Source organism: Dioscorea cayenensis, chromosome 18, assembly GCF_009730915.1.
Source record: "Dioscorea cayenensis subsp. rotundata cultivar TDr96_F1 chromosome 18, TDr96_F1_v2_PseudoChromosome.rev07_lg8_w22 25.fasta, whole genome shotgun sequence".
NCBI classification, from domain to species: Eukaryota; Viridiplantae; Streptophyta; class Magnoliopsida; order Dioscoreales; family Dioscoreaceae; genus Dioscorea; species Dioscorea cayenensis.
The window spans coordinates 12,358,443-12,372,403 of record NC_052488.1 but is presented as its reverse complement, the minus strand read 5'-3'; the positions used below and the strand labels follow the sequence as shown (position 1 = coordinate 12,372,403).

Sequence of the window (13,961 nt, the reverse complement as noted above, 5' to 3'; positions counted from 1 at the left end):
ACATTGGTTGAAGTTGATCCGGATATTGGAAGAAGAATTCATAGATGGGGAAAAGAACCTGTACAAGAACAGTGAAATCAAGCTGAGATTGAAGGTAAAGGGTCTGAAAATATGGCAAAACAACATGAGTAATAGAGGACACTCTCAAATTATGCAAGACTCGCAGTTCTTGGCACGCAGTCTAGTATTATGCGGCCACTGATTACAGCTTAGTGTTTTGAGCTCAAGCCAGGCTTCATCCACATATTGCAGCACTCAGCACAGTTTAATGGTTTGGCCGATGAGGATCCGAGCAACCACATTGAGAACTTCTTGGAAGTGTACGACATGCTCAAGATTAATGGTGTTACAAATGATGCTGTCAAGTTGAGGGCCTTCCCATTTTCCTTGAAGGGAAAATCTGCAAAGCTCAGGAATGAAATATCTTTTTTTGTGCAAATAGAATTGGAGTCTCTTTTTGAGACATGGGATACGTTCAAGGATCTCCTACGGAAATGTCCTCAGCATGGGTTTCCCGAGTTGATGATTATCCACACCTTCTACAATGGTTTGAACCTAAGCAAAAAACAATCACTTGATGCTGAAGCAGGAGGTACTATAGGAAGCAAGACCCCCGAAGAAGTCCCACAGTTCATTGAAGAGATGTCTATGAACAGTTATCAGTGGAATACACGAGACAAGAAGAAGGTAGGTGGACTTCATAAGATCTATGCAGTCACATCATTGGTGGCCCTGGTTTAGTCATTGAGCAAGAAATTAGACACTCTAATTTTTGCTAGAGTGGAGGCAATGATGAGTTGCACTAGGTATGGGGGATGAAATGCTTCATCTGATTGCCCGATTTCTATTGGTGGTACAATTTCCATGAAACAGGTGGATTTTGTAGGAAATGCAATGAGAAGTCATGGAAATCCATATATCAATACCTACAATCCGGGGTGAAGGAGCCACCCAAATCTTTTTTGGAGTAATCAAGGGCAACAGAAGGCTATAGAACCACCGGGTTTACAACAACAACAATAAGCCCTGAACTTCAAGAATAGAGTTTCAGGGTTGGAGAACCAGATGGCCGATTTGGTGAAGGCTTTGATCAATTTCATTTAATCACCGGATACGAGTTTTCAATTGGTTGAAGCCACACTTCGCAACCACAATGCATCATTGCACAACTTGGAGAATCAAGTGGGCCAAATTGCGAAGTCACTTTCGGAAATACCTCAAGGGAGTTTGCCTAGCAATACGGAGACCAATCTAAGAGATCATGTGAAGGAGATCAATTTGAGAAGTGGTCATGAAGTATAGAGTAGGCTCCCTAATGAGAAACCAAATGTTGAGTCACCCGAGATCGTGGAGGTTGAGGATAGAACTAAAGAGCAGGAGGTGGAATCCCCAACTTACAAGCCAATAATCCCTTATCCTTTAAGATTGAGGAACAACCAAAATGATGAGCAATACAAGAAGTTCTTAGGCCTATTCAAGCAGTTGGACATCAATAGCCAATTTATGGAGGTGTTATCTCAAATGTTTCGCTATGCAAAGTTTCTTAAAGACCTCTTAACCAACAAGACGAAGTTGGACGAAAGTGCATCTATGATCTTAGATGCGTCATGCTCGGTGGTGTTACAAAAGAATATACCAAACAAGAAGAAAAACCCCAGAAGCTTTGTTATTCTATGTAATATTGGTAACTTGGGTGAAGAGAAAGCATTTCTGGATTCAGGGTCTAGCATTAATGTCATGCCTTACACATTCATTCAGAAGTTAGGCTTAGGAGAGCCTAGGCTCACTTGGATGACACTTCAATTGGCCGAGTGAACAGTTAGACATCCGAGGAGCATCATTGAAGACGTATTTATGAAAGTTGACAAGTACATACTTCCTATGGACTTTGTGGTGTTGGATGTTAACAAGGATGCTGAGGTTCCATTGATACTTGGAAGGCCGTTCTTATGCATTTTGAAGGCTCTCATTGACATGGACGGTGGGGAGTTGACATTAAGAGTTGGTGATGACAAGTTGACATATCGCCTCATCAAAGCCATGCGACATTCTCTTGATTTTGATGATACCTTGTATTTTCATGAAGCCACTAATGAGTTAATTGATGAATATGTATATAAAATGATGTGTCCGGACCCATTTGAGGGGTTGCTAGATCAAGAAGTGGAGAATGAAGAAGTCCTATCAGTTGGTCTAGAGGATAAGTTGCAACCTATCCCGGGAGTCATGAAGAGAATGATCTAAAAGTTGAAAAGAGCAAGGAGACATCACAAGAAGCGTCCCAATGCTATTGGGATGTATTCACGGAGTAAGTTTGATGTACCCTTGTGTGCTAACAAACTCGATAAATCCCCCTCTACCTTTAAACAGTTGTGTTCACCGTGCTTTTAAGTTGTAGGTAAGAGGGCAACTTTCATCTATAAGCCCCCCTGAAGTAAGGTCAGGTACATCAAGCTTAGTGACGTTAAACAAGTTCTTCTTGGTAGGCAACCCAAGCATTTACTGTTTTTCTAGGTTTTAGTCTAGTAGTTGCATAAATAAGAGCGTTAGTGTTGGTGTCTCGATTTTTACATGCTATTGTTGTCTTTTCTCATGGATTGTTGGTGTTTTAGTGTGCTTAATTGTGATTGGTGAAGTTTCAGGTCATTTGAGCATGTTTTCATGATTCTCTGAATTGTTTTTCGATGTATAAGTAGCTTCTGTATGTGCATAAGTGTGGTAGAAATTTTTTTGAAGTTTGTATTTTCTTCTAAGTGTGTTTCCGTTCAAAGCTCAACTTCTCCATCGCGAGAAGATACAGGGGTGTGTGAATGCTCTTGTAAATGATCTTGTGATGGTCACACTCCCGTGGGTAATTTCCACATGGGCGTGTAGATCTCTGCAGAGTTCTCAGACTCTATCCTGAGAAGACACAGGGGCTTGTGAATGCCCTAGTGAATAGCACACGGGCGTGGGTAATTTCCACATTCCCGTATAAAACTCTGTGGAGACTTCATCTCCATCCCGAGATCACACAGGGGTGTCTGAGTGCCCTTGTGAGTATCCCTGTGAGCATCCACACACCTGTGTGGAATTTCCACAGGGGCATGTGGAACACTTAACCATTTTCTTGGGATGATAGAGAAGCCACAGGCACGTGTGGGTACCCCTGTGGATCGGGCACACAGGCATGGAGAATTTCCACATGTCCGTGTGGATGCATTTATAGGTAAAAGAGGGTATTCCGGGAGCACAAAGGGGCGTGTGTCTGCCACTGTGAGTGACCCTGTGGGAGTCACACGGGCGTGGGTAATTTTCACACGCCCGTGTGGATACACAGAATGCCAAGAGGAGCGATTTTCCTTTAAAAACATACTCATGGTCCTGAGAAGTGCTTGCATATAGGTAATATGAAGTATTCTTTTCTTACATTGAGCATTACTTTTCTCAGATTTTATCACTTATTCATGTGTATTTGTATTCTTCTGTGCATTTAGGGTTGTGGAGATAATTGTGGAAGAAAAGAAGCAAAAGTAGATTGTGGATGTAATTTTTGTTGAAGTTCTTAGATTGAACAAACATGAAGACACAAGGTGTGCTCAAAGACAATTGGGTCTATGCCAACCTCCATTGTGCTCAAGAGAATATACAAATTGGAGGGGCACAAGGGTAGTCGCACCCATTTGTTTCAACTTGTTCAATACTAGGAAGAGCTTCCTCAATATGATTTCATTGAAGATATGAAGTGATCTACAACAATGATGTGTGCCCATTCATGTGGCCTCGATGAAAAGTGTGGATTCGGGAGTATTTTGGCGTAGCACTGCAGCAGTTTATTTTAGCAAAATAATTGTAGCAGTTGCTGTTCATAGCTTGCAGGAAACAGATTTATGAAAATTCACACGGGCGTGTGGAATTTCCACACACCCGTGTGGATGTTTGATTTTAGCCCCTATAAATACCGTGACTTGAGACGTTTTGGAGGATATTTGCCCTATCATTTCCACATCTTTAGACTTGCTCGCGGCTAGGGTTTGGAGAAGCTTTGGCTAGGTCTTTGGAATGGTTCTATGGCCTTTGACATCGAGTTTCTTTGGAAGAGTGTTATTAGCAGAGCTTTCATCAGCATCGATTCGGCGAGATGTGCCCTAAGCTTGACAAGGATATCTTTGGAGAAGACGAGGTAGCTCCATAAGACCATCAATTTGGACTGCAAGTGGGTTTTATCTATGGATTCTATATTTTCACTATTGATTTCATTATTGATTGTGTATTCCTCCATGGAGAGCTAAACCCCTAGTCGGTGCTTGGACTTGTAAACCCTAGGATGATTTTGTTTCATTGACCTTTATTATTTTTTTAATTGATGTTTTAATTGAGTTCCATCCTTGAATGCTTGTTATATTGATTTTTCCTTAGAGCGACACTAGGATTGAGAATCCATCTTGGTAATCCTTGTGGATGGGTGACACACCATTAGGATTAGACAAAGCTAGGTGGAGAGGGTAGAGAGGGTGAGTTGAGAGGTAGCCGAATGATAAGTGCTTGAGTAGACATATTTTTATATATGTTTTACATGCATTGAGCATCATTTTTACCATGGTTTATGTCTCATATTGTGTATTTGGTGTTCTTTTATGCATATAGGTTGTGAATGCCTTGAAGAGTAAAAAGGAAGCAAAGATAGGATATAAAGACACAATGTTGGCAGTTCTTGTTCAATTCAAGGACCAAGACACGAGAGGAGTTCATAAACGTGGAGATGTGTGCCAACTTCCAAGAAGATTCAAGTCAATTCACTAGTTGGAAGGGCACAAAGGCAGCCACATCTTCATGTTCCTTCTCTTTGTGAAGATTGCAAGGCCTCTCAAAGATATGTCGATGAAGAAAAGTTTTATAGCCTACCACATGGACGTGTGCCCGGACATGTGGCCTCAAGAGAAGAGTGTTTGGACCGTGTTTTGTGAAAAACACTGCAGCCATTTTACTGTTCACGAGCATGTGTGGAAATTTTATTGTTCACGAGTATGTGCAGAAATCCACATGGGCGCATGGGGGCACGTGACAGATGTGATCTAAGGCCTATAAATAGCCATTTTGCCCTATTCTTTCTCATCTTTTGTGTGGCTCTTGAAGGGTGAGACGGCTAGGGTTTGGAGAGGAGGTCTTTGCGGCTTTGGAGGCACTTCGTCACCAACTTTGATCGATTCCTCTTCTGTCATAGCATCAAGGAAGCCACCGGTGAACCTAGCTTCGGAGTGGGTTCTTCAAGACGTCGAAGCTCTCCATCAAGGCCATCAGTTTGTATGTAAGGGGGTTTATTTCTATGGTTTTAATGTGCTTTCATTCATTGATGGTGTGTTTTGTATGTTGCTCCATGGAGAGCTAAAACCCTAGGGGTATTTGGGCTTGTGAACCCTAGGATTCTCATCTTTTGTTGATTTACTTAGTGTTTCTATTTAATCCGAGTTTGATTAAGTTTTAATCTTGATTGCCTAATGCTTGCTTGCCTTATTGATATTTTGGTTATTTGGTTTGCATGATTTGTTACCTTGGTGTGAGAGAGGTGTCAATTAGGGTTAGAATCTCAAGAATAAAAAGGGTTGAGAGGGTGAGTCATGAGATAGTGAGCATCCCCTTTCCTCTTCGATTGGTGTATTCTATCTCCGTTCCTTAAGCTCTATGCAACCATATTTGGTGTGAGGAGTGAGATTGAGAGATTTCTCCACCGGGACCTTGTAGGGAGTTAGAATCCTTCACCGGGAATTAGGGTTGGATCAATCTTTAGGAATCGGATACACCTCTTGGAATCCCTAGAGTGCTTTGCGGTCATATGTTGTGTGAGGTGTTGAGATTGAGCGATTTCTCCACCGGGACCTCGTAGGGGACTAGTATCGGTAATCTGGAGGCAGGATCTAATTATTTTTAGATTTCCACGACTTAACTTACTCATCATAGAAATACTTTGCTTATCCGGTACCTAATACCTGAATCCTAGGGAGAGTATTGCCCGAATACTCCACTTTTACTGATTGAGATCTCCATCCATTTCACCCTTGCATATTCATCTCCGGTATTCATTTCTTTGCACATTAGATCACCACACATTTCCATTTATCATTAGGCTAGAAAGCAGAGAAGAAGTTAGTACTAGTCTCCCTGTTCCCTATGGATTCGACTACCCGACTCACCGGGTATTTTATTACTTCGACACCCATGCATTTGCGGTTCACACGCATATTCGGACGCATGTCACCGAACGTGCCCTTTCCGTTCCGCTGTGATTTATCCTACCTCCACATTACAAGAGTTCTTTGCGGTCACAATAGAGTGAAGTGCTAAGAGACAAACTCCACTAAGGTTTAGTTGCGTGAGCAACAAAGTGAAGTGTTGAAGTAATCCTTAGTGTTGGGCCTTAATTGTGACTATTGGTCTTTCGCCTGGACGAAAGGATTAAATCTATATTAGGGAATATGGTTTATCATTTGGAGTCCCTAGAACTTTAAGTAACCTTGCATAGTGTGAGGCGTCGAGAGTATTCCTTTCTGCCGGGGCATAGTGAAGGATTAGTCACGGTTGACCTTAGGTTTGGGACTGTGTTTTAGGATTTCTACGACCCATTAAACATCACTTAGGAGACATAATGATTATGTCTTCACTTGAAACAATAGTCATAGGGTGAGCAATGTCTGGTGCCCTATTTTCTATCGATTGTCTCTCCTTATTTCTATTGCGTCTCTTTATTCCTTTCTTTATTTTTTTTTATTTGCATTAATATTGTTCATACCACTTCTGAATCATCTTTATTATAGTTAAATAGCAATACTTGTGTTTTTGAGCACTATTCCTTGTGGATACGACTACCCACTCACCAAGGTACTTTATTACTTCAACAACCCGTGCACTTGCGGTACACACACACGAAGGAGTGTGTCAAAGTTTTGGCACCGTTGCCGGGGAGTAGGCGTTTTTGAAGCATTTGGCATTTTGCTATTTTAGCTATTCATCACTAATTCTATTTCACACTTTCTTATTCTTCCATCATTCTTATTTGTTTTTTTTGTCATATTTTTCTTTTTCTTGCAAGGAGCTTAAATGATGATTGATCCACTCATTGCTCTATATTTTCAAGTTGAAGCTCTCAGTAAAAAAGTTGATAGAATTGTTACTTCACAACAATGGAGCAATCCATGTTGCAGCACATATCATCCAATTGAAGTGGGCTACCCAAACCTCTTATGGAATAGTGATGGACAACATTGGGAAGCACCTCAAGAGGAATTTAAAAAGGGTGAGATACTTAAAGATGACGCACTTTAGTTGCAAAAAGTATTAGCCAACTTTATTGAAGCATCCAATGTCCATTTCCAAAATATTGAGGCCACACTAAAATGTCATAAAGTCTCCTTTGAAAACCTTGAGCATTAATTAGGAGGAATACTTGACACACACTACAAGGAACAAGAAGTATTTGAGCAAGCAATTCAAGTTCCTTATAGAGATGATGTGGTAGTGATCGGTGATGAAGAAGTGGGGCAGAACGAGTATGATGTTGTAGAGATTGAGAGGATGCGAGAAGAATTTTTCTATCAAAGTGAGGATTGCTTGAATGGACAGTGTGTTTATGAGCAAGAAATGATACAAGAAGGGTTGTTGAAGACATATTGCTTTCAAGCTGAAAGGGAAGAAGAAGAAGAAAACCCTAAGGTAATGGAACAAGTATTTTTCTTTGGGATTGATTAACTCATAAATTGCAAGAAAGAGATTTTGGGAATGGGAGAAGATATGGGTAGGAGATTTTAACCCTCCTAAGACTCATCTTCGCTAAGCTTAGATAACTCTCAACCCAAATTATTATCTTGGAAGCCAAAAGTAAGATGGTTAAACTCTCTAACAAATGCTCCACCCAAGCAAATAGATTTTTGGTTTAAGGGAAGTAGCTATGTAATTTCTAGCCTGGAGGAGCACACTCTTTTCAAGACCCCATAAGGTAAGTGAAGAGGTACGTCAAGCTTAGTGATGTTAAACAAGCGGTTCTAGGGAGGCAACCGGAGCATTTATTGCTTTTCTAGGTCTTAGTTTAGTTTTGCATGAAAAATAAGAGCTTGAGTGTTGCCGTTTTGGATTTTATATGCTATTATTGTGTTTTTTTGTAGATCATTGGTGCTTTAGTGTGCTTAATTGTGATTGGCGAAGTTCTTTGGTCGTTTGAGCATGTTTTCATGTTTCATGTTTTCATCCAGAGAAGTCATACGGCCATGTGGAATTTTCATACGGGTGTGTGTTTCCATTCATAGCTCATCCTGAGAGGACACATGGGTGTGTGAATGCCCCTGTGAGTGACCTTGTGACGGTCACACACCCGTGGGTAATTTCCACACGAGCGTGTGAATCTATGCAGAGTGCTCAGAGTCCATCGCAAGAAGACATAGGGGCATGTGAATGCCCTTGTGGATGACCCTGTGAATGGCACATGGGCGTGGGTAATTTCCACATGCCTATGTGAAACTTTGCAGAGACTTCTTCTCCATCCCGAGAGTACATAGGGGCGTGTGAGTGCCCCTGTGAGTACCGTTGTGGGCATCCACACGCCCGTGTGGAATTTCCACAGGGGCGTGTGGGTGCCCCTGCGGGTCGGGCACACGGGCATGGGGAATTTCCACACGCCAGTGTGGATGTGTTCAGAGACAAAAGAGGCTATCCCCAGAGCACACAGGCGCATGTGTATGCTCCTGTGAACGACCGTGTGGAAGTCACATGGGAGTGGGTAATTTCCACACGCCCGTGTGGATGCACAGAACGCCAAGAGGCGCGATTTTCCTTTAAAAACATACACAAGCCCCTTCATTCTATAACTCTCAAATACTCAAAAAATGGCTCTCTTCACTTTCCCGACCCTTCTCCATCTATTTATAGAGATTTGAGTAAGTTTCTTTTTCATTCTCATTTCATCGGTAAGCTTTTCTTTCTCTTTTCTTTGCCCAATCTTTGTTTATTTGCAGCACCAGCATCATCTTCACCAGCAGCAGCAGTAGATGCACTAGCAGTTGACACCAACGCTTGAGGCGTCTTTATTTTCTTTGCTTTTTTAATGTTTTTCGTATTTTATTTCTACACTTTATTTTGGACTTGTACTACTCAGAAAAGATCTTCCCTCTGAGTTTATCTTTTATTTTCTGTTGCTTCGAGTTGTATTTCATTTTCATATCTTTATAGACTCGAGTTTATTTTGTTTTGTTGAGCTTCACTGAACCCCCTTGTGTATACGTGCAGATGGTCTTGTGAGTCTTGGACTTGAGGAATAGTCATTGGCATGATCAATGTGACATTCACATAGCCGTGTGTGCTCCACAACCCATTGGAATTCAACTCTCATTGAATATAGCTCCATCAAACATACCATTAGGAGTTCAGGGGAGTATTATTTCAATTGCCCCTCTCCACATTTTATTTTGATTGTTATACTTCTTTATTATGCTTGCATGTGTACACTGAGGGCAATGTACATCTTAAGTCTTGGGGGGGGGGGAGTTCACATTACACATGTTCTACATTTATGCTTTATTGTTCATGCTCATGTAGCCATTGGCGGTTCACCTTAGTTGCAATGGTTGTATTCTTAAGTTTAGGAGAATATTTAACATTGAACATTCTCATGCTCTAGTTTTTACTTGAATTTTTAGGGATTTTTTCCCGATTGACACTTGTTGCACTACTCACTCATTAAACCTTGTGGAAACTCAGGGTTCGACGTTTAGGGGACTATTTTAGTTTGTTTCTTATTTTAATTTCTTTAAAAAAATGGCTATGTTTGTTTGGATGTGCATTAGGGGTGGAAAGAACTACCACCTATGAAGTATGAAGCTACTCTCATAAGTCCGATACTAGTTATGCTCTAGTGAGAGAAAGAGGTATCTCATGGGATGAGTGAAAGCTACTACCCTGGTAGAAAGAGCTACCACCTCGAAAGTGTGAAAGCCACCTTAGAGGCCATTTAGGAAAGGGCTACCGTAAGGGATGTGTGAAGCTACTACCTTCTCTTTTCTTTTTGTATATAAATAAGTCCCTCTTACTTAGAGATTTGAGGAGTATATGTTGGGTTGACTTGAGCGAGTTTACACAATTACACGATATTGGATTGGTATCCTTTTTTATTCAAGTTTTTAGCTAGAGCACGGATTTTTCTTATTCGGTACTGAAATTTTTCCTTACTAGTAGAATACTTCTTTTGCACACTTTTGGTGAACCTAAGGCCAAGCACTTTCAATTTTCCTTCAATGGTTTAGTTTTTGCTTGAGGACAAGCGAAAGCTTAAGTATGGAGGAGTTTGATAAGTGCTTGTATATAAGTAATATGAAGTATTATTTTCTTACATTGAGCATTACTTTTCTCATATTTTATCTCTTATTCGTGTGTATTTGTGTTCTTTTGTGCATTTAGGGTTGTGGAGACAATTGTGGAAGAAAGGAAGCAATAGTAGATCATGGATATAATTTTTGATGAAGTTCTTGGATCGAACAAACGTGAAGACACAAGTTCTGCTCAAAGACATTTGGGTATATGCCAACCTCCATTGTACTCAAGAGAATATACAAATTGGATGGCACAAAGGTAGTCACACCGATTTGTTCTGACTTGTGCAATACTAGCAAGAGCTTCATCAATATGGTTTCATTGAAGACGCGAGTTGATCTTCTAAATGGATGTGTATCCATTCATGTAGACTCGATGAAAAGTGTGGATTCAGGAGTTTTAGCAAAGTACTGTAGCAGTGCATTGGAGCAAAATCAATGTAGCAGTTACTGTTCACAGATAGCAGGAAACAGATTTATGGAAATTCACACGGACGTGTGGAATTTCCACACGCTCGTGTGGATGCCCATTATAGCCCCTATAGATAACGCGACTTAAGATGTTTTGGAGGATCTTTCCCCTATCTTTTCCCCATCTTTTTAGGCGCTCGAGGCTAGGGTTTGGAGAGACTTTGGCTAGGTCTTTGCAGTGGTTCTATGGCTTTCGACATCGAGCTCCTTTCGAAGAGAGTTATTGGGTGACCTTTCATTGGCATCGATTCGGCGAGGTGTATCCTAGGCTTGACAAAGAAACCTTTAGAGAAGACGAGGTGGCTCCACAAGACCATCACTACAGACTACAAGGTGGTTTTATCTATGGATTACATGTTTTCACTATTGATTTCATTATTGATTGTGTATTACTCTATGGAGAGCTAAACCCCTAGTGGATGCTTGGACTTGTAAACCCTAGGATGATTTTGTTTCATTGACCTTGATTATTTTTTTTAATTGATGTTTTAATTGAGTTCTATCCTTGAATGTTTGTTATATTGATTTTCCCATAGAGTGACAATAGGGTTGAGAATCCATCTTGGTAATCCTTGTGGATGGGTGACACGCCATTAGGATTAGACAAAGCTAGGTTGGAGAGGGTTGAGAGGGTCAATCGAGAGGTAGTGGAACATCCTCTTTCCCTTCCGTTGTGATTTATCCTACCTCCATATTCCAAGAGTTCTTTTGCGGTCACGATAGAGTGAAGTGCTAAGAGACAAACTCCATTGGGGCTTAGTTGCGTGAGTAATAGAGTGAAGTGTTGGAGTAATCCTTAGTGCTGGGGCTTAATTGTGACTATTGGTCGTTCGCCTGGACTAGAGGATTAAATCTATATTAGGGAATAGGGTTTATCGCTTGGAGTCCCTAGAACTTTAAGCAACCTTGCATAGTGTGATGCTTCGAGAGTATTTCTGTCCACCGGCGCAAAATGAAGGGTTAGTCACAGTTGACCTTAGGTTTGGGACTGTGTGGTTTAGGATTTCTTTGACTCATTAAACATCACTTAGGAGACATAATGATTAGTCTTGCGCTTGAAACAATAGTCCTAGGGTCCCATTTTCTATCGATTGCCTCTCCTTATTTCTATTGAATCTCTTTATTCTTTTATTTATTTTTTTACTTGCATTAATATTATTCATACCACTCTTGAATCATTGACAAGATCCCCTCGCGTATATCCCGCAAGTGCACGGGTTTGTCGAAGTAATAATCTCGGGTGAGCGGGTATCGAATCCACAGGGAGTAGGGAATAAAAATACTTAATTCAATTCTTAGCTATGTGAAAGATAAATGATGATGAGTGTGACAATGATTCAATTCTTAACAATAAAAGCAACAAGTAAGAGAGCAAAAGTAAAGAAGGGGATAAGGCAATCGATAAAGATGGGGTACCCGGATAATGCTCCACCTAGGATAATTGTTTCAAGTGCAAGAACCCTCTATTATGCTTCCTAATCAATGTAATGGTGAGTCGTGGAAATCCTTAATTACATAGTCCCAAATCTAAGGTCAACTATGCCTTACTCTGTACATGTCCCGGAGGAGAAATCGAACAATCTCAACACCTCGCACTCTCATAGAGTTGCAATGAGCTCTAGGGATTCCAAGTGATAAATCTCTTCCTAATTATAGACCTAAACCTTTGGTCCAGGTGGAAGGTCCCTAACCACAATTGAGCCCTAGATACTAAGATCACCTCAACGCTTCACTCCGTTGCACCCGTAACTAAGCCCCAGCGGAAGTTCATCCCTTAGACCATTCACTCTATTATGACCACAAAGAACTCAAGGAACAGAGGTAGAATCTATCATGTCGGAGGGGAAAGGCGACGCTCCTGTACCTCTCGACTCACCCTCTCAACCCTCTCCAACCTAGCTTTGTCTAACGCTCGTGGTGTGTCACTCACTCACAAGGTTACCAACAAGAACTCTCAACCCTAGTATCACTCTAGGGGAAATGTTCATACAATCAATCATTCAAGGTTGGAACTCACAATAAACATCAATTTATTAAAAGCATAATAAAGAGATTCAAAGAAACGAATACATCTTAGGGTTCACAATACCCAAGTACCCACTAGGGGTTTAGCTCTCCATGGAGCTAAGTACAATCAAAGAAATAGAATGTAAAAGCAATGAATCCATAAAGAAACCCCCTCGATAGTCATGTCGATGGTTTTGTGGAAAGTCCGCTACTCGTCGTTCAAGGATTCCCTCATTCGGTATAGGATATGCCTCGACAGAAGCTACCCTACCAACCTTCTTCCTAAGGAATGACGATGTTGGAACCGTAGAACCTCTCCAAAACCTTGGCCAATACCCCTCAAAACCCTAGCCAAAGCCCTCTCTCAAGTTGGGGAAAAGATGGAGAAAAGAATACTAAAATCGGGGCTGATTCGGCTTTAAATAGGGCTAGAATCGGGCGACTACACGGGCGTCGATGCTTCACGCGCCCGTGCGGAATTTCCACATGGGCGTGGATAATTTCCACACGCCCATGTGGATCCTCTGAACTCCTATTTTCTCGGCCGACTGCGAACAGTGTTGCTACATTATTTTCTACCGTGTTGCTATAGTGCTCTGCTATAGTATCCGGCCTGAATAGCTTCCTAAATCCATACTTTCATCGGAGTAACGCAAACGGGCACACGTTCACGTCGTGGATCACTTGCTTCTTCAATGATAGGCACGTTGGTGAAGCTCTTGTTCTATGTGCATAGGTCGGAATGCTCGAGTGTGACTGCTTTTGTGCCCCTCCAAATGGATGTGCCAACTCGAATGCGAGGAGGTTGGCACACACTCTAGCATCTCACATCGACCTATGTCTTCGCGTTTGAACCTTAGCAAGATTTCCTCCAAAATCGGTGCATTGTAATCCACATTGGCTTCTTTCCTTCATACTTTGCCTCACAACCCTACCTGCACGAAAGTAACATAAAAACACACATATTAGTGTAAAAACCTGAGAAAAGTAATGCTCAACATAAGGAATAAACTCTTCGCATTCATATCACACAAGCACTTATCAATCATCTTTATTATAGTTAAATGGCAATAATTTTGTTTCTGAGCACTATTCCCTATGGATACGACTACACACTCACCAAGGTACTTTATTTCTTTGATAACCCGTGCA

The 13,961-nt window shown here is 41.2% G+C and overlaps 1 non-coding gene across 1 annotated transcript; it reads right to left on the bottom strand.

The window, feature by feature from the left end:
- Window positions 1-405: 405 nt before the first annotated feature.
- On the bottom strand, window positions 406-512 carry LOC120283209. The gene has a single exon (XR_005543204.1). It is a non-coding gene; the product is annotated as a small nucleolar RNA R71 (small nucleolar RNA).
- Window positions 513-13,961: the final 13,449 nt, after the last annotated feature.